At 51.9% G+C, this 21,430-nt stretch overlaps 1 protein-coding gene and 1 long non-coding RNA gene across 32 annotated transcripts in view; one reads left to right on the forward strand and one right to left on the reverse strand.

The window, feature by feature from the left end:
* Positions 1-21,430, reverse strand: part of NCAM1 (neural cell adhesion molecule 1) — a 265,834-nt gene that overhangs the window by 69,043 nt on the left and 175,361 nt on the right. The window lies entirely within an intron of this gene.
* Positions 2,389-6,281, forward strand: LOC140850245 (uncharacterized). The gene is made up of 3 exons (XR_012132930.1): positions 2,389-2,488; positions 4,960-5,036; positions 5,807-6,281. It is a non-coding gene; the product is annotated as an uncharacterized lncRNA (long non-coding RNA).

The raw sequence follows: 21,430 nt of genomic DNA on the forward strand, positions 1-21,430 counted from the left end.
TTGATAAATGATAAACTCAGGAACCTAGAGGTTAAGTAACCAGCCCAAGGTCACACAGCTAGTACATGGTTGAGCCAAGATCTCTGGCTCTGCTGTCCTTGATCATCAGTATGTGCTATTTAAAGTTGGTCTCAATTAAAGCCAGCCTCCAAGAAAAAGGGACTGATTTTGTGCTCGATCAATTGGGAGACAGGTGCATAAATCGAGACAAACACTACTTGGGGATGTACTGGTTCAGGCCTGGGTATGCCGATTCTGATCAGGGCTGGAAACTGCGGTTCCTTGAATTCTGAGCCACCAGGCCACCCTTCCCTCCCCACGGTTGCCCAGCCTCTGTGTCTAAACAGAACCCTGTCTAATCCCTCTCCTCACTACCAGTGGCCCACCTGCAACCCTCTTCTGCAGCCACTAGTGCTCAGCACTGGGGCCACCAGCAACGATCAGGCCAGAGGCTGTGAGCTGGGGTCCCCCATCTATGGGTTACTCCTGCTCCACAATTTGGGCTCTGGACAAGCCATATCACCCTTATTAAAGTGTTAGTATTAAAGCTATTCCTTGGTGACACATATACTGGGACTGATTCTTCACTGCTCTGCAGGGTACACATCTGAAATGGGTCATTCAGGAGATCACCCGAATGGTGCCCCTCAGAGCAGTCATTCTCTGCCAGAGGCCCTCCGCGGAGTGTCTACGGGCAGATCCTACTAGAGGTCACACACTTTCCTACTGGGTAGAGCCTACTCCCTACACCCTCAGCCACTGTCCCCCTAACCAGGCAGTGCCTGTCCAACTGCACAGTACACAGAACCACGTCACACAACATTTCTAAGGGGACAGAACAGAAGACCACCCAGCCATTTAAGTACTAATAATTTTACTAATAGTATACCCATTATTTTGGAAAACAATCATTTGCTTTCTTGAGTCAGGGAACATGTAAGACGGCTGCCACTGGCACTACTAATTAGATAACAGCTGATATCTGTATGGATGGCTTCTCAGGAACTCAGAGGGGAGGGCAGCCACAGCCCAGGCAGGGTGGTGGACAGGGCGAGGACAGCGGCAGGTGTTGGCCATGGGGTGGTCCTGGCACATCCTGGTCCTGAGGCCGTGAGTCACATCCGCCAACCTTGTGATCCATCCATCCGTGGAATCACCCAGAATATTGCTTTCTGATTCCAGTTAAGATCCCCTGGGTACACTTGGAGCCTCCTTCTGCCTCCACAAAGGGTGACTCAGGGGCCCGGACAGGCCCTGCCGCGCTGCCCAGCCCTGGCTTCTTGTCCACATTCCATTTTCATCCCGGCTACTTTCACCTTATGACTGGCAGGCCTGAAACAGCATGTCTCTGGCTGCACTCCAGGTTATCAGTCTTTTCCACCAATAAAGAATGAAGATTCGGGCAGGGTACGTTAGAAGAGCTGGGGAAAATGGTCCAGTGAGGGGGGTGGGTAGAGCAGGGCGGCCGGGAGAAAACACCCCGACTCACAATCCTCTCATCTTGACAGCAGGGCCTCCCCACGTGCTGGTCATGCTCCCTTCCTGCCCAGAGCAATGCCACAACCCTAATAATTGCTAATAAGCCATGAAAGTTGAATGCGGAGTAGGGCCCTTATGGCAGCTTTTATAGGCTTTCGTTTGGGCTTCGATGGAAGCAACCGTCGCGGGTCCTCCCCTTACTCACTCGGCCTCCAAACCCTCCCGTCCTTGACACGCTCGCTTCGCCTTACCCAACAGGGAGGAGAACCTCTGAATCCAGTCTGTGAAATCAGAGACAGAGACATTAAAGACAGTGCCTGCCCCACGCACGGCACCATCCCTAATGGGCTTTCAGGGTCAAGGACTAAAATGAATGGGGTCCCAATGAACCAAGTCCAAGGGCCAGGGCAGATAAGAGAGAGGATCCCCCATGAGAAACAAAAACAAACCGCACTTATGCGACGTGGCAGAACCTTCCCTGAGCAAGGATTTCACAGACACGATACTTTGCAACTTCCCCTTCAGAGTGACGAACCAGCTATAGGCAACTTTAAAGCCAGGTAACTAAGCCTTCTTATGTTTGGATCCTTCTCTCAGTAAAAAGGAAAAACCTGCCAAGAGACAAACTCTCTCTTGAGGAGAGGATTGTGGGCAACTTCCTTTCAACCTCAAAGTCCCTTCCTGGCAATGGGGACACACACACACACACACACACACACACACACGCACACTCCTGTCTCACTCCGTCTGCTGGACGGTGAACCCCTTCTGGGAACTGACTTTGGAACTTTCAAAATGGTGTTAAGTCACAGTGACCTGGCAAAACAAGGGTCCTTAAAAAGAACTCAGGTCATTGGTCCCTGAATTTTCATTCCTTAAATAGAATCAGCCTCAGCAGCAGCTAAACTTGGGAAAGTGGTAACTAGTTCTATTCCAGACTGGATGACAGCTTCAAACCCGAGAAGCCTGAGACTGGCGGGAAGCTGTGCGTCATGGGGGCTGAGCTCAGGTGAGAAGTTGTGCGTTATGGGGGGCGGGGCCACGGGCTAGACTGGTGGGAAGCTGCATCATGGGGGCGGAGCTCAGGTGAGAAGCTGCACGTCATGAGGGCGGGGCCACGAGCTAGAACGTTCTGTGGGGGGCTGGCTTTCCGTTCCTGTCCATTGCCAAAAGAAACTCCCCACGAGTTCCACTCTGCGTGGCTAGGGCTGTGGCTGCAGTGATTCTCTGTCTGCCATCAGGTGACCATGTCATCCTGGGGTAACTCAGCAGGTCTCTTTGAAGTGTGGACAGTGACAGAATGGGCCTCCATGTCACATGTTCTCGGACTTCCCCAACAGGCCTGACCTGTGTCCAGTGGAGCTGTCTTCGTTTACCTCCCCCCGCTCCCCCGGACACGGCCCCACCGCAGTTTTCAGGGTTGGCCTGAAGACTCCCATAGGCAGACAGAAGTCCTACACACCCAGCAACAGCGACACACTCTGGCCAGAAAGAGAAGCACTGATAGGTAGACAGAGATCACATCCCTTGCACTGCTCCTTACTCCTAACAAGGCAAGCTGCCTTTATTTCTATAAACAAGTCATAGCTGTCAGCATCACTACTTTGCCTTTCAAGAAGCCAGTACCTTATAAAAGCTATTAAACAGTGACAACCTGACAACCAAGCCTCCTAACAAACCAGGACTGCCAGAGTGACAGGCTAGAGAAAAAAGAGTACACAATCCTGGAAGCAGTCCTTACCCCCTCGAGGGCAGCGAGTTCATCTCGGAATTTCACCCTGCTCTCTGAAGGTGTAAGAGATTACTCCCCCTTCCTCATTTTCGTTAGGGTGTTCTACACATAGATTTGCATTTCATGAAGCATTCCTGAGTCCATTCAGATAAGATGACACATTTTGGACAGCCTGCTCAGATAGTACACACACACACACCGCCCCCCCAAGATTCCCAATCTGAACGATGTCAGTCTCAAGAATCACTGGACTGGCAGTAGTGTGCCTGCTTCCTAGGGGGAGAGGTGAAGATAACTCCAGCTTTCCCCAAAAGCTTCTGGGTAGGTTATAAAGCTGGAAACAAAACAAAAACGGCTGCCACATCAAAGGCTTCTCACCTCCACATCCTATCCTTTTCCCTGGACACCTTGGGGCAAGGCTATGAAACAAGCAGAAATGAGCTCAAATCTCAGCTAAGCCCTTGTCTTGGATCAAGAGGCTTCTGCAACGTCACAGGAAGGAATGACCCAGAACTAGAACCTGAAGTCAGGAGGCCTGGGCCAAAGTCTCCCACAGAGCAGAACCTCCTGGGTCAAACCGAGCTGACTTGTCCCGGCCTGTCCGTGAGGGGCTACTGTACAGCCAGAGAGGAGGCCTCACAGTAGGGGACTCCCTGGGACACCAGGTACGAGAGGCAAAGCTCTGAAGGCAGGGCTGGGTCGGGCCAGAGAGCTGAGAACCGCGGTCTAGAAGGAAATTGCCACTGGCTAAGGAAAGAGCTGCAGCTAACTGGGTGACGACGTTAGTGCGGCGAGGTGGCCTCGACAGCCTCAGGAAGAGGCTGCCCTCTGTGCTAATGGCACAGCTTCTCCCTGCTTCCAGAAACTACCCACTGTGACATAAGCTTCACACCTCCCAGGCTACGGCTGCTGTCACCAGCCCCAGGACCTCGACTCTCTACTCACAGGGTTGGCACAGACTGGATGGCACACAGTACGGGCAGCTCCCTCATAAGTCTTCAAAAAGAATCCAGGTTGGCACATAGGACTCCCTAAAAGATACGTGCCTTATTAACCTGAAGATCCTTTTGTGACTACACTTTTCTGAGGCTCACACTAGTCTCAAGGTCCCCAAATGTATGGGGTGCCGAAGGTCAAGCCCTGGGGCAGTTTTAGGCGCCTGTGTAAGAATTACCTGGAGAGCTTATGAAAAATAGATTTCCTGTCACACCCAGGAAGATGCTGATTCAGCACCTCTGCAGTGGGGCCCTGGGGCTGTAATTTTAAAATGCTCCTCAGATGATTTTGATATGCAGCCAAGATAGGGGCCACTGGCCTACCTGGGGGAACTGATGAATTGCAAACACCAAGCTCATTTAAACTCTTTAAGTCCTTGCCTGGAATTTTGGTTTCTACAAGCATTCTATGTTGCCCTGATACCTTGACACCTTGCACATTAGTCAGTCTTCCTCGGGCTCTGCAGAAACTCCTATTTCATGATTTTGTTTTCAAGTTTGTCACATTAACACTTTAGGAAGCACAAGCCTACACTCAAAACCCAAATACATGTAAACACTAAAAGCAGATATGCCCTGCAATCAAAATGAGTACAGTGGTGAAGGGCAGGCAATGACAGCTAGGCACCACTGCCTTAACACGCGGTGTGATGTCGTGGGCCACCTGGTCAGGACACTCGTTCGCTCCAGAGGGAAGGTCTTGGTAAGTGTCACTTGATCAGTTCCGTGATCTTTCTCTTCCTTTCTAAGCAGGTCAGTCTGGAATCTTCCCTGTAGAAGTCAGATTTACAGCTCCCACAGATGGACATGCTAGTCACCAAGGAGATGTAGTGAGTGAAATCCACCCTAGATGCTCAGTTAACCTTGTTAACTGTAAGGGAAAAGGGCAGGGGGTGGGCATGCGTGTGGTGTCAAGATGCTATCTTCCTAAAGGGAGACTTTGGAGTTCTGAAATAAAAACAGTCTTTAGAAACCCTGAATTCATTATAAATCATTTAACAAGATGAATCGCTGCTCTACACAGTGTCCTATCAATGGCAGGTGCAAAGGATGCCAGGCACCAAATGGCACTTGTAGCCCAGAAAGTTCTCTGGTCCACAGTATAAGCAACTATCTGTCTCTTATCTGTGTTCTGTTATACTGAGGAATCTCTAACCTCTACATTGATCGGGACTCTCAATCCCTGCTAAACCTGATAAAAGAAAACTTAAAATTTTATTGTTTCAAACAATTCCTAGCTGAATTCATCTTGCTTTCAAAGCTGCAGAGTCCCAAGGACAAATTCTCCTCATAGTAAAAGATTATTAATTTATTCTTAATATCACTATGCATGTTCATTGAGATTCCCCCCCCTACAACTCATGCCCCACTTTAAAAGAAAAAGCCCTTTGGGGATTAATTAGCTCTTCCCTGGATGTGGGAATTTGTAACCACTGCACAAATGCAGGGGCCTTTTCCACCAGTTACAGATTTTGCTTACCCTTCAATGTGGATCTTGATGTCTTATATGCTCCCTGCATATGGCATACATGCAGGAAATAGAAAAGAAAGTGTATAAACACATTTTCTTATGAACTCTTTTCTGTTTCCCTCGCTTAAGCTATGGAGAAGAGCAAATTGCCAAGAAGAGTCTGTCCCCAGAGTCCTGAGGCCACTGACCCACAGAACCCGGAGGTCATTCGGGTGCCGTGCGTGGCCCGCACTTGCTTTCCAGGTGGCTGGAGCACAGGAAAGTTCCCAGCACTCAACTTCTGGCTGGTCAGACACTTTATAGCTGACAGTTTCTGGGCCTTTGTAACATTTAAAAGATGCAAGTAATAAACTGGAGGAAGACCAGTTAGAAGGGGGTCACACTCAGCAGCGAGACTACAGGCTCCCTCGAGTGAGGTCAGGCCTGCTCTGCGACTTCGACGTATCTTGTACTTGGTTTTTACCCAGCCGGTTCCAGAAAATGCTTCCCCTTCCCGACGGCAGCCCTCCTGGCATTTATGTCCTGTCTCCCAAGGTGTTTCTTGAGACACCTGCCTAAAAAATGTTATTTTGAAATTGTCGTCAACGGCAATGCCTGGGTCGGTGCCTATAAGGGAAGTGGGGAGGCCCCGTGGGAAGGTTGGGACTCTGGTGCCTTGGGCAGCGTTTGTGCCACCCCAGCTGGCACCTTAGCTGCAAAATTAGGAAAAAAGACAAGAGGGCAGCAAGGTGGGAAAAGCAGATGAGAAGGGGTCAGCAGACCAAGGCTTGCTCTGGCCTTGCCCCTAAAACACCCACAGGATTTGAGGCAAGTCGGTTTATCTCCGAGGTGTCAGTTTACTCATTTAGAAAGGATGTGGCCAGACGAACTTATTCTTAAGGCCCATTCCACCTCTCCAGTGTGCACCTGCACGACCCAGTCACACACCTGGGGCCAAGTTGGCAATCTGTCAAGGGGTTTCCCAATCTTGCTATCTTCCTGCCATGGCGGGCTGGGGACACTTCAGTCCAGTGGCACCAGCCCACCTAGTTCCTGGGCCAGTCTTCTCGGATCCCGGCAGCTCGCCAGAAGCCCCAGCCCCACCTAGATGCGAGGCCTGAGGCTGGGGTTACCACCTCAAGGGGGGGCCCTGGAGCGTCCTGGCCTCTGGCTTAGTTCTGGTCCACACCAGAGAGCCCACCCAGCTCATGATGCTGCCACCCATGGGCCAGGAGTATGCTGCTCCCACCCCGCCACCTGGTTCCTCTTCCCCGGTGACAGACAGTGACACTCCCCGCACCAGGGAGTGGTGACGAAGGTCACGCCAGGGACATGAGACGTGCCTGCACTCTGCAAATGGTAATCATCACTGCTGCTCACGACCGTAGCGAAGGCAGGGAAGCAGGCGCCTGAGAGCTGGGAATTACGCCGCGTGAGGGCCAGGGCAGCCGCTGTGAGCAGGCCCGCGTCCCTGCTGGTGCCTGACGGATGCTGACGGCTCGCCGAGCTGAGCCCAGACTGCCTATCCAGTGTATTTCCGGCCGTCCCTGGACTATTACCGCCCGATAGGAGAGTGAGCAGGAGAAACAGGGAACAAGACAGACTATTCTCCCATTAAGGCATTTCTCCCCTTGGGCTACAGTCAAAAAGCCTGATGTTTCCTCAAGTGTTAAGTGATCCCCACGGACTTAGGGGAAGAGAGATGGATAACTGAGGACACAGAGCTGCGTTTTACCAAAGAACACCATTACAACAAGGGCCGAGAAAACCGTGGAGCTGGAAAGAAAGTGCTGCCTCCCTTTGTCTTGTCTTCTCTTCTTTTTGGGTTTACGCAGCCATAGGCAACTTGGACACGTGTGTTCCGACTCACCCTGCGGCCTACTTCAAGGAATCCTTTCTGAAGCTGAAGCGGCTGAGTGGTCTCACTCAAGGAATTTGGGGCTCTAAGGCTAGTATCTCAAGAATGGACCTGATGGGTCTAATCCAGGTGGCTGGCTGTCAGTGTAAGAGACGGGGGAGCAGAAAGGCTGGCCAGCCAAACGGCTGCTGCCGAGGCCAGTCTTACTTCTGGCGAGGAGGGGGAAGGCTATCTGGGTCACCACTGCACGTAAACCCTTTCCTGAGGAAATCCTGGTCATCACGGGAGGCCTATTCACACTCAGGCGGGTCCTTGGGGCCTCAGAACCCAGCCCTGCTGAAGGCATCGGAACCCCACAAAACGCGCCTCCTTGGGCAGCAGCACAGTGGGCGGCTCGGGGCCAGAGGCCGCTCAGGACGGTCCCGGACCACATGCTCGCGCCGGACCACAGATGCCTCCCAGCGGACTCTCCCGGCCCGGCTGCAGACACTCACCTAACAGTGCCAGGGGGATGCAGAAAGGAAGGGAGGCTCCTGTGGGAGAATCGGCGTTGCTATTCCAGAACAGGGATATTTTTACCCTTACTTGTGACTATGCCACGTAGCAGAGAAACTGCGTCCTGGATGAGGCCCCCTCCAAAACCTACTCTCACAACAGCAGCGGAGTCCTTGACTCTTTCAGTCCTTGCCTCTGGGACGCAGCACAATGAGCACACCTTCACGCTGACGGAGTCCCACACCCACCCTCCGTGGGAGGCCACTGCTACCCCCTTCCCAGATGAGGCGACCGAGGCTTGCTCAGAGAGGTCGAGTGACTTGCCCCACATCACACAGCTAATAGGGACCTGGGACTTGAGGACTCAGGGTTGTTCGGCTCCAGACTCCATTTCCTTTCTCTTCTACTATGGTGCTTGCAATAATGTACTGGGGCCCCCCAAAAAATCAGAGGCTGATTTCTTCTCCTTTTCTACTTGGCTTCCAGGTCCCTGCCATTTATCCTTAGGTATAGAGAGAAGAAAGCAAACTTAAGTGCTACAGGGAAGTCTGTCCCCTGCAATGTGCACCCACGGGTCTTGCCCACTCTTCCCAGAGACCCAGCATTTACCTTGATCCTGCTCCCCCCAGGGGCTGGCACCCAGACATTCAGCTTTCCGGAAGATCACTCCAGAGAATGGCCTCAAATTCTCTTAGCACCAACTCTCCTGCTTAGAGAAACTCTACTTTAGAGGCTGTACCTCTGAGGTTTATTTTCTTCCTTAAGCTAATGCTTCCCAGAGAGGTCTTGGGGGTGGCCTTATACCTTGACTGAATAGGCTTCCTCCTGCCTTTCAAGCCCAGAGCACCCAACATGCTCTTTTTGTTGGGGGTGTTTCTCATCAGCAGGATGAGACTGGGGGCCTTTTCAGGGTGGGGGTAGTGTCTTCTGGTTCTTCCCACCCTCCAGGTGCGCAACTGAGCCTGTGCCCAGAAGACGCCCACATCAGACAAAGTGAGAAGCAGGCAGAATGTCCCGCCCGCCCGCCCGCTCACTGTCCGCGGCCCATGCGGGAGGCGGGGGGAAGGGACCGGCAGGTTTCGCCGCCTCTCTGCACTGCCCAGGAGTCTGGGTCCTGTTCTGAGTGCCAACCTCATGGCCCCTGGGGCTCAGCTTCTTCATTCATAAGAGCCTGAGTGCGACCAGTCTTTGACTCTGGAATGCTCGTGAAATGGATTCCAACCGATCTAGTCTCTCCTGTTTCTGAGATGTGCTTGAGGACACCTTCACGAAGGCCATGGGTCTCCACATTTCAAGCAAAGGAAATCTTGGCGTTGCATGCTAGGGAGGTTTCAGAAGGCCTCCTATTTCTCCCAGTTTCCATGTGGTTTGCTGGAAGCTCTTCCTAAATCTTACTGGTGATGTGTGCGTGTCATCACATCCCCTCTGCACCCCTGGGGGGGGAGAGAAGAAACAACCCGACTGTCGCTAGAACAGCAACACGAAGCCTGTGTGGCAGCCTTCTTACTGAGCAAGGCAGACAGAGCAGAAGATGCTGGATCATATCCCTGCCTCGCCCTCGCCCCTGAGCCGCTGCGTCCCGCACGAGAGGCCTTTGGAAGCAGCCGGCTGGTCGGCGTCATCCTCTTGCACGGTGGGTGAGCTGAGGTGGATAATTTTCCAGGCTGTTTGGCTATCAACAGACACCAAATTGCTTAGCTGAGCAGCCATGATTTCCTTCAATTCGTTGCAAAATTCTTAAACAAACCTTGAAAATGGAAATTTGTTCTCATTTTACTTCATAGCTAAAGGAGAGTGAATTCTTTACTTAGGAATCAAGTTGGAGGGAAACACACACATAAATACACACTCTCACAGAAAACAAGACTAGGTTTGAAAACCATTAACAAACATGTAATTGTGTAATTATAAATTATTTAAAAATCTATGATGCCTAGCCATCACACCTGCCTCCTAGCCACTGGCATGCTGGCAACTCTTTACCAAACAGCCCTTGGTGTGGGGGAGCCCAAATTGGTAGCGCTTGCCAATTTCCGTGGTGTAAATCCTCCCACCATGAAATCTCACACCACCCACGTGATGTTTCTGGATGCGAATTGCGCAGAGATACATCTCACCAGCTCGAAAGCCAGTGGAACAGCTTCAGCACACTGCTGCCTTGCCCGACACTCAAACCCTGACCCTGGGCTGCAAGAGGGGGCCACCAGGACCCTGCCTCTTGCAGCTGCCGCCAGCTGCGGGCGAGTACACTCAAGCATGTCACACACTACCATGCTCCTGCCCTGCGGAGACCTCCCGCGGCCTTCCATGCAGCCGTCCCTCCCAGGGCACTCGCCACACCACAGGTCCTTCACTCTCAGGAACCCAGCAGTTTCTGTCCTGGGGCTAACTGACAGCTACATGCCCTCACTCAGGGGAAGACATCAGGCCCCTTGTCTGCGCTGAGCCTCGCTCGTCCTGACCCCAGCAGGAAGGCTTGCTCCGGTTATCCTGTAGCCACCAGAACCCGGCCATTTGTCAGGAACTTGACGAAGAGCAGAGCGTTTTGCTAACCGGATCCCGGGGTGAAGGAGCTGCATCAGAGCCCCATGGAGATGAGCAGGACCAGCCTTGGCAACAAAGTCCCACTGGAACTCCAAATCCTTTCTAAGGGCAAGAAGCGAGGCAGGAGCTGGGAGGTGAGCCTGCACCCCTGTGGGTCAGTGTACTGACTGACACGGCAGTGGTGTGACATGAGGGTCCCCCCCACACTGGGTTGTTTACTTCTCTCTCTCCGTTTGGCCCCTTTTCTCTGTCTCCCTGATTTCCCTCTGAGCCTGCCCACTGTGGCTCGCATTTCCCAGGTCCGCCTGATCTACCCACTGACACAGGCTCCCTTCCCCACGACAGAGTCTGACCCGCACTGTGCCTGCGTCCCTCAGGCTTGTGTTCAGTTATAAACTAAGGAAAACATGAGGCTCCTGCTCCCAGATGACTTTGAGCTGTGGCATTCTGGGGACACTGTCTGTTGTCTTCCTTCCTGGTGGCATTTCAGGCCATGGAAGGTGGTTCTGTGGCAGACAGAGGCCTGGAAACTTGATGTCTTCAAGGCAACACACACGGGCAACAGCTCACATCTTGGCACACTCCGCCCGTGAGTGTGATAAACACCCATGCCACGAACATCCAACTGCAACTGATGGGCGCTGAGCAGTGCAGGCTGTGAGTCTGCGGCAGCCAGGAGAGCACACCCCAGGATATGCCTGAGGTGACATTCTGTGGTCTTGCCAGTGACCCCCACCACACTGCCAGACAAGAAAACCTGTTGAGAAGTTTGGACAAGGGGAAGCAGGACGATAAACGCCAGCCTTCCAAAGCCAAGTGTGTCGTTCCTGGTGAACCCGTTGCCTCCTATCACTGCCCTGCCCGCCCTTCTGCATGTCAGCTTTTCATCAAGAATGCAGCCCTCACAAGCGGCTGATGGACAAGCTTTCCTCAACAGGCCAGTAAATAAATAGTGTATTTTTCATGGTACGATGGAAACATTCGGAAAGCATTTATTGTATCTGCCTTTAGGAATCTGTTAAGCTGAATTTGGCCCCATCTGAATGACCACAGAGAAAAACCACATAAACTGAACGTAAAAAACAAACAATGGGGCGACTTACAGATGTCTCGTATCAAAGATGTAACTCAGGAAGAAAATTAATCTTTGCAACAATCCGTATCATCTCCCTTGAAAACCATGGAGGGATTTTTGTTTATCCTTCCCAAACCTGTAGGTGTTCTCAACGGTGGGGTGGAAATGTGACCTCAAAATACACCAGATGGTTTTTCAAGATGTCAGAATCAGAAGGGGGTCAAAAGGGGCTTCGCCTGCTCTGCTGTAAGATACAGTGATTCCGTCAATTGTGGACGACACAGCTTTGATGAGCTGTAGGACAGCTGCCCTCCTTTCTGGCCCTGGGCCACTGCCTTGTACTAAGTCTTCAGGATAATCAAAGCAGAACACAGTTTAGAGTAACATGAGGGATCTTCACTGCACACCTTTACTTTTAAAAAGCTACCCGTCCTAAGCCTCTAAGCCTGTTAAGGGCCAGCCCAGTCTCTGACATCTACATTCCAGGACCAGACGCATTCTTGGCACAGAGCTGGGCTACACGCAGCTTTCGGAGGGCTTGGAAGAACCGCTGTGATCTCTGGATCCCCAGCTCTGTGCTCCTGCTGTTAGAGTCTCTGATGATCAGATCATGTTCTGCTAAGGCTGCTGTGGTTCATGAAGAACATCAGCGCCTGGTGGGTGGCCGACCAGCTGCCCGCACCCCTATCATCCTTGGCGCTCTCCTCACTCGCCGTCTCCTTTCTGCACACTTGCCGACTTCCGTATGCCTCCGATTCACTTAAATAGCATTCTTAGTTCCAGTACTCCTGCCTTTTTCTTCCTTCCTTCTTTATTTTTGCATCTGCATGCTTATGTACATGCATGATTTTACATAAGCATGCTTATATACATGTATTAACATATCCCTGTTTTAAATACAGGGACATAAATATGTGTATAGATATGTAATGACTATGACTTTTTTTTCTTACAATAGCAAATGGTTTGGAAAACATAAAAATGAAGATATGCTATTATTTCTCCATATAAAGACAAAGAGAAAAGCTCAAGGACTTACCCTTTCGGTGCCGTACCTGCCTCACTAGCAAGACTCTGGTCTAGACCCTCGGTATACAGGCTCCTGTCCAGAAGCTCAGACCTGGCCGAGGTCCAAAACCAAATCACACGTGTGGCATTATGGGCAGATGCCGCATCTCTTGTTCAGCACTGGGGCTGATGTGAAAAACTCCCAAATCGAAGGAGTTTCCTACAAGGTGGATAAGTAGTGAACACATCAGTGACACACAGTGACCAGCGGGGCGAAGTGTCCCGACTAGGGCTGATGCATACAATTCAAGTGCTTTCCGAATCGTCACCAAGCACACCGCTCGGCAGCCTCCTTGCCGCCTCCGTCTCCCGGGCCAGGATGACGGTGAGGCAGCACTCGGGTCGGCGCCCCAGCAGCCTCTAGGAAGTGCCCATCAGCTCCTCGGGCTGCATTAGAGGCCTCAGTCGGCCCTGGACAACTGCCAAGGGCCTCCAGGTGGTTAGCGGGCCACCAAGGTCAGTGCTCTGAGGCTCCGATTCCCCTAAGAAACGCAGATCTCCACAGAGCCACCACTCGGCAGCCTCAGGCCCAGGCACCCGGAGGCTCTCACCGTGGAGGGGCTGCGAGGAGGGAGCCCTCCGCCCGAGGGCTGGTGGCCCCACCAGGCACACCGGCTCTCCCGGGGGGCGCAGGCTCGGTCTGCCCCGCGGGTGGGGGGCCTGGAGTGAGGGTGAGTGTGACGCGACACCTGGACCTGCCCCTCCGGCGGGACCCACGCCCAGGGGCCTTCCCGCCGGGACCTCCCCACCTTCCTCCACCTGCCACGCTGCTTCCTTCTCTGACCATCGTTTCTTCACCTTATTTCTATTTCTTTACCTTGGCGAAAATATGAATGGGACCTGGCTTCTCTGTGCCACATCCAAGTGAAAAAAATATAAGCTAAACGTGAAAGATACATTTACAGTATCTTTAAAATCTCTGCCAACCAAGGGTGGGTAGCAGAGCCGGGTGGGGTCCACCCTATGCCCCTGGGCTCAGGAGCACAGACAGGTGGCAGCAGGTGCTGAGGGGTCCATGGTGCGGGGGGACCAGCCCTGTGCACGTGAGCCTCAAGGGCAGGAGGCACGGCTCCGCCGGCTGGCGCTTACTAAACGCATCACTACTGCAGATGTTTTAGCTTCATTTCTATTTTCACATGCAACGAACAGTTTCTGTCCAGCCTGTGCCCCTCTGCATAGACGTTCCTGAGCACCGACCGAGGCAGCTTAGAAACAGCCGGTGTCTGACGGGGAGAGAGGGTCTCAGCTCTGAGGGAGGAATCTCTGGAGGGATGAAATGTAGCCCTCAGTCTAGAAGTACAGAGGGGCTGTGAGTCTGTGAACTGCTGCAGGGCAGGGGCACTCTCAGTTGCTCTGGCCATGTTAAAAAGGACAGGATTGCCAGGAAATCTTCATAAGGGGATATACATTTATATTTATATATATTTAGGATCTTCCATTTCTCGTCTCCTAGATCAGAGCAGACCATAAGAAGAACTCCATTGTCCAGCTAAAGGCATTATTCTGTGGCAGGGGCACAGAGCATTTACACTAAACACAGCCTCACAAAAGTAACTGATCTCTGCAGAGATTTTTAAAATATCAAACGCGTTCACTGGGGGCAAGGGATGAGTTGGGAGAAGTGGCCTCTGGCAGTGAGCTAGCCAGAGGCCACAAAAGCCCAGACTCAGAGGCCAACCCTTGCACCTCACTGAGTATACGCACAGCCCACAGGAGCCCCCACGACAGCAGGGCTGGTCCAAGAACTGGTGGACTCCTCGGGCGCCCTGCGCACCCTGCTTCCTCCTGTTCTAGAAATAAAGGGGCTGAGGCTCTGAAGGTTAAATCCAGGAACACAGCCTCAAACTAGGCAGGAACGAGCCTGCTTACAGATTGTTTCCTCCACCCATAGGCTTCCCAGCACATCATGCTGCCCTTCAAATATATGTGTTTCAAGCAATGTGCTAATATTGGTTGTGCATTTTCCACCCCCATAACTAAGTGCTCACAAGCCTGAAGGATGCACCTGTACAAACTGCTGCTATTAAAGCCGGGGAGGCCGTGTGCAGCAGCCTCCCTTCTGGATCCCCATTCCAGTTCACGGTGTGGGGAATTTGCACCATCATGCAGTCAGTCCCTTCTCATTGTCCTGGAGGGCTGAGGTCCAGGGAAGCAATTCAGATTAGACCCCAGGTTCACGGAGATTCTTAACATAGTTATAAATATTAAAATCAGGGCTGGATCTTGGCAGAGCTTTTCTAATTGAAATTTCATTCAAATTAAATCAACCACATCTTGACAGACATGGAAGGCAAAAAGCTTTGTGGTTTTGTGAGGGATTCTGTTTTTTTCCCAAATGATCAAAAACATGGCTGACAGAGTATAAGGGCAGGCTCTGTCTATGCGCACGGTGCTGGACAGCCATGAAGGGGAGCTGCCGCCAGAAGCCATCGCCTTCCCGAGTTAACATCATTTCAGAATTGCCTGTTACTGAAAATTCTATAAGTCAATAGACCCTAGGTTGATGCTGGAACTGCCATGGGCAGTATTTTTAAAAAGAAAAACTTGATAACTTCATGGGAAAACTATTCGATATCATTTGCATCTCAGTTCGATTGCAGATTAAGCCTTCAAAACACAGCTGTCAGCCTCAAATTTGCAAATACAGATACAAATTTCCTTTTTATAACAGTCAGACTTGCAAAAGGCAAACAGAATAGACAATGAAGCCCTTAGAACATTTCCAGCTAAGAAGGAAAAAAAACCTATTCCAAGATCCAAGGCAAAATACCTACTTTTCATAGTAAAACAGCTTTATTCATTTCCACTTCCTTCACCAAACACAATTTAAACCCCACATAATTTTTGTTATCAGCCCCTCTCCACAGACTGTAACAGCTAAGATGCCCGTCTGTCTCCAACATAATTAAACAAAATGTGCAATCTCCTAAAACCTGTGAATAAACAACGCGAGGCAAAACAAAACACCCGGACAAAGGAACACAACCAGGTGGACCCCAAGGCTTCAAGCCCAACACCCCCAGGCACAGGTGCCAGGCTGCTGGTTGGGGACACTGGGACTCCCAGGACACGAGGAGGGTGAGGCTGCCGGGGCAGGGGTCTGGGAGAACAGGTTGGGGCACCCGTTGGGAATGCAGGGGGGCACATTCTCTGCCGTGCATGAGACAGGTGGCTCAGACAAGCAGCTCCTAGAATCTGCCACGGGTCTGAAGACAGCTTGGAGGAAGTTCCACCAGCCCAGCCTGGACTGATGAGAAGAGGACTAAGGGCCTGAAGAAAATAGGAGGGTGTGTACCGTCAGCGCTGCCAAGACAAGTGCCACAAACTGAGGGGCATAAACAACAGGAATTCCTCATCTGGCAGGTCCGGAGGCTAGAAATCCAAGATCCAAGGGCCAGCTGCACCACTCCCATCCGACAGGCGCTAGGAGGCTCTGCTCCAGGCCCCCTGCTAGCTTCAGGGACCTCCCTGGCCGTGGCGGCACCAGACATCGCATGGCCTTCTCCTGGTACGCGTGTCTGTCTCCAAACTTCCCCTTTATAAGGACACCAGTCATGCTGGATAAGAGGCCCACCCTAGTCCTGTATAATCTCAACTAATCACGCACACAGTGACCCCATTTTCAAGCAGGGTCACACTCTGAGGGTTAGGAGTCCAACAGGTGGATTTTGGAAGGGACACAATTCAGCTAATACTATGGGTGTGGGTGAGGATCACGTAACATGAGAGAGCTGGGCCACCTAACTGGACAGCAGGTGACAAATCTAATGCACTGTCAGCTCTGGGAGGGCCAAGAGCTCTCCCTCTGCGTGATGCAGCCCAAGCCACAGGCCTCCCAAATTCCCTTTTGGGGACAGTGTGGGGAGGGTGCCCCGGGCATGTCCTTTGCGGCTAGAGGGATCTTTGCCACTTGAGAGCTGTGTGTTCTGGGACAAACTGTTGAGCCTCTCTGAACATGTTCCCTCCTCTGTAAAACGGGGACCCCATCCACAAGACAGGCTTGCGGGGGGATGAGGTGACAGGAACAAAGCCCGGGTCCCATGGCATGTGGTGCGCCTGCCTCACCCGCCTCTCCCGGGGGCCCTGCACCCCCAGAAAGCAGGGCACCTGGACACCGAGCTACTGTGCTTCACTTCCAATTATACAACTGCAGCTTTTCTAGACATAAACACAAGCACAACGCAGCACAACATCGCTCAGATCACCTAGCCCTTATTTACAGCATAAATAATTATTTTAATGCAATTAGCTTTTAGCAGTGGTGGAAGACAAGCTTAATGACATTTTTCCGCCCAAGAGAGCTGATTCATGACTTCCACTGCCTATTCAGTGTTGTAGGAGAAAAATGCTTTCTTTCTGCCCTCGGTTTTCTCATTCCCTCTCTTTTATAAGCAAATAGGCCAGGGAGACATAATAATAAAACCCAAAGATGAATCAAAGCCAACAGAACACGACCCTCCCTGTCTGTCCCCCACTGTCCGCCCCTTCCTGCTGCCGAGCCTGGGTGAGTCTCAAAATGATTCTTCACATTATTCTGATCCTTGGATGTTTTCGCAAATAGTGAGAACATAAGGCTGCATTTTTATATCCTCCTGACACCTGGCGGGTGCACCTCTTACATTTCACCCTTCAGGGTTACCAGGCGTTAGGCAACAGGTTCAACACATGCGGAAATATTTGTAGAACACGCGTCACAGCTTTGAGGCTGAAGGGTCCTCCGTGTGATGTGCGAACACCGCAGTCCGTCTCCGTCACTGAAAGTGGGGTGGGCGTGGCCAAAGGGCGGCCCGCCTACTGTGGTGTGGGTGGGGTTTCACGAGGGGGGAGGCACGGCTGTGACCACGACTGTGGGGGTGCCCTTCCGCCCCCGCCTCCCCCCCAGGACAGGCAGCTCCAGCGTCAGCTCTCCCCAGCTCCAGGCTGCTACGAGTTCCCAGTGGGATGGCAAATGTTCAAATGCTTGGAAAAACATTACGAAAATTTAATTTCCTAGAAAAAAACAGCTTTTGATCTACAAAAGAGGTGAAAGAATGGAGACAGGTAAAAATGAAGACACTTGGGAATCAAAGAAGGTTCCAGCCATGTTACTTCATGCCTCTTGGGAAAAGCAGGCGATCAAACGAATTAATGAAACAGTTCGTGAAGAGTACTTCCCGACTGACTCCGAAATGGCAACGGAAAATGACCAGGACCGATGTCTTCATAGAAACAGTGGTCAACTGACTTACACCCATGAGCTTAAAGAAAAACCAGGGAACTTATGACAAGTGAAAATAAATATATGTTCTCCTGCATGAGGTAAAAGCCAAAACAATGTATTTTTGAGGAGCTGCTACGGAGACAGGACAGGGCAAGTTCTACTTTATCCAAGCGACTAGCTTTCCTTTCTGAATTATTAATGTGGAGCCGACCTGCATTACAGATTTTACGCTAGGGAGAGTTCAGCCCTAATTATTCTACCAACAGAGGCGAGTTGAAATGATCAGCTAGCATCGTAACACAGGTAGACAGGCCAGCCCCACTGCCCATTAGCCACATGGACAGTCGCCCCCTGTCTCTGCTTGGTGCGTGGTCAGTCTCAGCTAGGTCAGCCTTGTCCTGGGTTTCCCCAAGCTGGCTAGCATTTCTGCAAAGCAATCTGGAGATGGGCAAGAGAGATTGAGAGAGAGAGAGAGAGACAGAGAGAGAGAGAGAGGGGGGTAATCTCTGCTCTTCTTTAACAGGCACACAAGCACATTTACCTTCTGCCTCCAAGTTCATGCAATAAAGGCCTCTTTAGTCCCGTCATAACTCTGTGAAAAGCCTGGGTGACATTTCCAGGTGGGACTGCTTCCCTGGCCTCCCCTCATCTGGATTCCCAGCCCCCACCTCACAAGCTGAACATTTCCCATGATTCAAACATGCTCTTAGTGCAACTTTACTGTTACCCACAGTCAAATACAATTAACCCAGCATTTCAACAAACGAAACTGGATCAAACTGCTCTGCAATTTTTGGTAAGAAACAGGATTTCTTCCCACCGTGTACAGACTGAACCAGGAGCAGCAGGGCAGGTCTGAGAAGTTAACAAACATCTCAAACAGAAGAGGGGAAGTACGTTAATTACCAGGTACAGGGTATCAGCACCACAACCAGCCACAATTACACACGCCTAAGTACTCAGGGCGGGGCAGACCTTGGAGAAGCTCCCTGTCCTTCTCCTATAGGGCATGTTATGTAGGAAGGCACGGAATTCAAAGATAAGCCAGTTCTGGTGCCTGCAGGTGGGGAGGCTGCCACAACCAGGGAGGAGCCGTCCAGCTCTGCTCGGAAGAACAGCTGTGAGTTAGAATCGCAGCCCTGTGTTTACTATAGCAACTGGAGTGAACTGGGCAATAGAACAAGAGAATAAATACAGACAGAGCCCAGGCTCGGGTCCTCAAAATGCAGAGTGTATTGTGTGGACAGCATCTTTGCACAAGGCAGTATTTCCCAAACAGAGTCGTCGTGTGAATTGACTTGACTACCCCTCCGTCCTAACCTTGAAGAAACCCTACTTGTCTGACTTCACTTTAAACCCAATTCTGAATCCAATTCCATTTCCTTTCAGATACAGGAAAACGTATACTGTGAAAGTCTGGCTTCACGGCCCAGTCACAAGCTGATTTACTATAGTTTCCAAAGAAGTCACAGAGCACAGGCCTGAAGATCTGCTTCAACTTTTCAAAGGATGAAGAACAAACCAAGCTGTTGGCTAAACACCCACCCGCCCCCTGCCCCTGGCCATCACGCTGTGAGGAAGACACAGCAGAGTGCCACACTAGATCAGTTCTAGAATAGTCCACTCAGATGCTTGGCAGAAGGCTAAGAGTGAAGTCCTGCTCTGGCCAGGAGCCGGCGCTGCGTGAAGTCCAGGTGGACGCTGCCCCCCGCCTGGTGACACGCACAGAAGGGAGCTGCCCAGGGGCTCCTGTTCTCCACCAGCCCAACCGCCCCTCCCTGGGGCCTGGCTTCTGCTGGGAAGTTTGGAATTGAGGCTTTTGAGTAACTACCAAATGCTGAGTAGGGTTTGGTGAATATAACTCTTAAAAAATAAAAAAATCATGTCAACCACTCTGCAATAGTGGGCAGGGGCTGCCATGGTAAAACGGCACCCCCCTCCCCCCTCCCAGGATGCTGGTGGGGCAGTGGCCTGAACCACAGGGCAAGGCCGAACCCAGTCCCGTATCGGCGGGTCTGGAGAGCAGGCCCTGGATGGTGGCTCCCCCAGGGCACCCGAGATCATGGGCTCTATCATGCTGCTCATAAAACATTGAGTAACACAGCAATTTTTCCAAGAATGGAAGTGAGGAAGCTTAGAAAGATACACATACAAAGGACACTAAGGCCTTTTCCAGAAGTGAGGCAAATCGGAGGCCTGTGATGAACAAGGAAAGCTCAGAGTTCTGGCCTCTTTACGCCGATAGGTCTGCGTTCCTAGACAGCACCTCTGATTGCAGACGGAGCAGCTCTGGGTGCGCCCCACGCAGTCAGCAGCGCTGCAGCCCCCACTAAATGCAAGGCAAAACCCATGCATCAAATGCCAGCGGGCCAGAAATTCACTGTGAGGTGACCAAGTGACAGCGGGTGAGGAGACCCTTTCAGATCTGATCTGGTCCAGCTGGATTTGTGTATTACGGAAAAGTCCTTAAAATGATTACAGTTGGGCTTTGTGAGCCGGGAGGAGATGCACATTGTGAATTCACACACAGGGAGTGGCACAGAGCGGACTTTATTGTCTGGTTAAGACCGTGTCTGCTGGAGGCTGAGCTCCGGGTTTCCTTCCACGCCACGTGCCAGGTCGTGCACTTGGGGGCCGAAAGGTTCCCTCATCGCTGACCAGTCGTGACTGTTGTCGCTGTTTAGCCAAGTACAGGAGACACCGACCCCACAATGTGGAGTCCTGGTCCTAGCATTTTGTCATAAGCCACCACCGACGTCACACCACAGCACCCCTAACACAGCCTACTTCATGAAAAAGGCATCTGCTCCAGGCGAGGAGAGAGAGGCTGGTGAGGTGAGGGCGCCCAGGGGGACGCACGCCCCCCACGATGGGCCTCTGTGCCATCACCGCTCCTGTGCGGCTCTGCAGGTGGCAGACCTGGCCCCCGGCCACCCCCCAGCAGGGCAGGCAGGCCCGTGGCTGAGACCGGCCTGTGCCCCCACCTCACTCCTGATGCCGCCTGCCCGCTCCTTCTCTGGCTGTTATCGCCGCTCCCCGTGAGAAGGCGGCGAGTATGAAAAGGCGTGGAGCTGAACAGTCAACTTGCTACTTAGGAGCGACAGAAGCTGGGGAGCAGGCATGAAGCCAGTGTAACTCGTGGTGGTCTCCACGCTGGAGCTGCGCTACCATGGAGGAATCCAGACAGCTGGGGCATCTCTCACGTGGGCGAATCCAGACGCTGCCTCACTCATGTGGTGGCGGGTGACAGGCCCCTAAAGAAGGGGAAATACTGCAAACAGATGACAGTCCAGTGGGGGCGGGAGACAAAGGCTGCACAGAGCCCAGCTCTGACCAGACATCTTGGAGGCTTAGACGCCATTCTCTGGGAAGCTGTGTAAGTTAACTAGAGATCTGGAAGTGGCAGACGCCACTGCTTGTGGGACAGGTAGAGAGCCTGTGGCCAAATTGAAACAGAAAATGCGTCAGTACAGGCCCAGAGACCCATGCTGGATTCTGAGTCTTAGCTCAAGAGAGACCCTAGAAATCACCCTT

The sequence above is a fragment of the Manis javanica genome, chromosome 6 (assembly GCF_040802235.1).
Source record: "Manis javanica isolate MJ-LG chromosome 6, MJ_LKY, whole genome shotgun sequence".
Taxonomy (NCBI): Eukaryota; Metazoa; Chordata; class Mammalia; order Pholidota; family Manidae; genus Manis; species Manis javanica.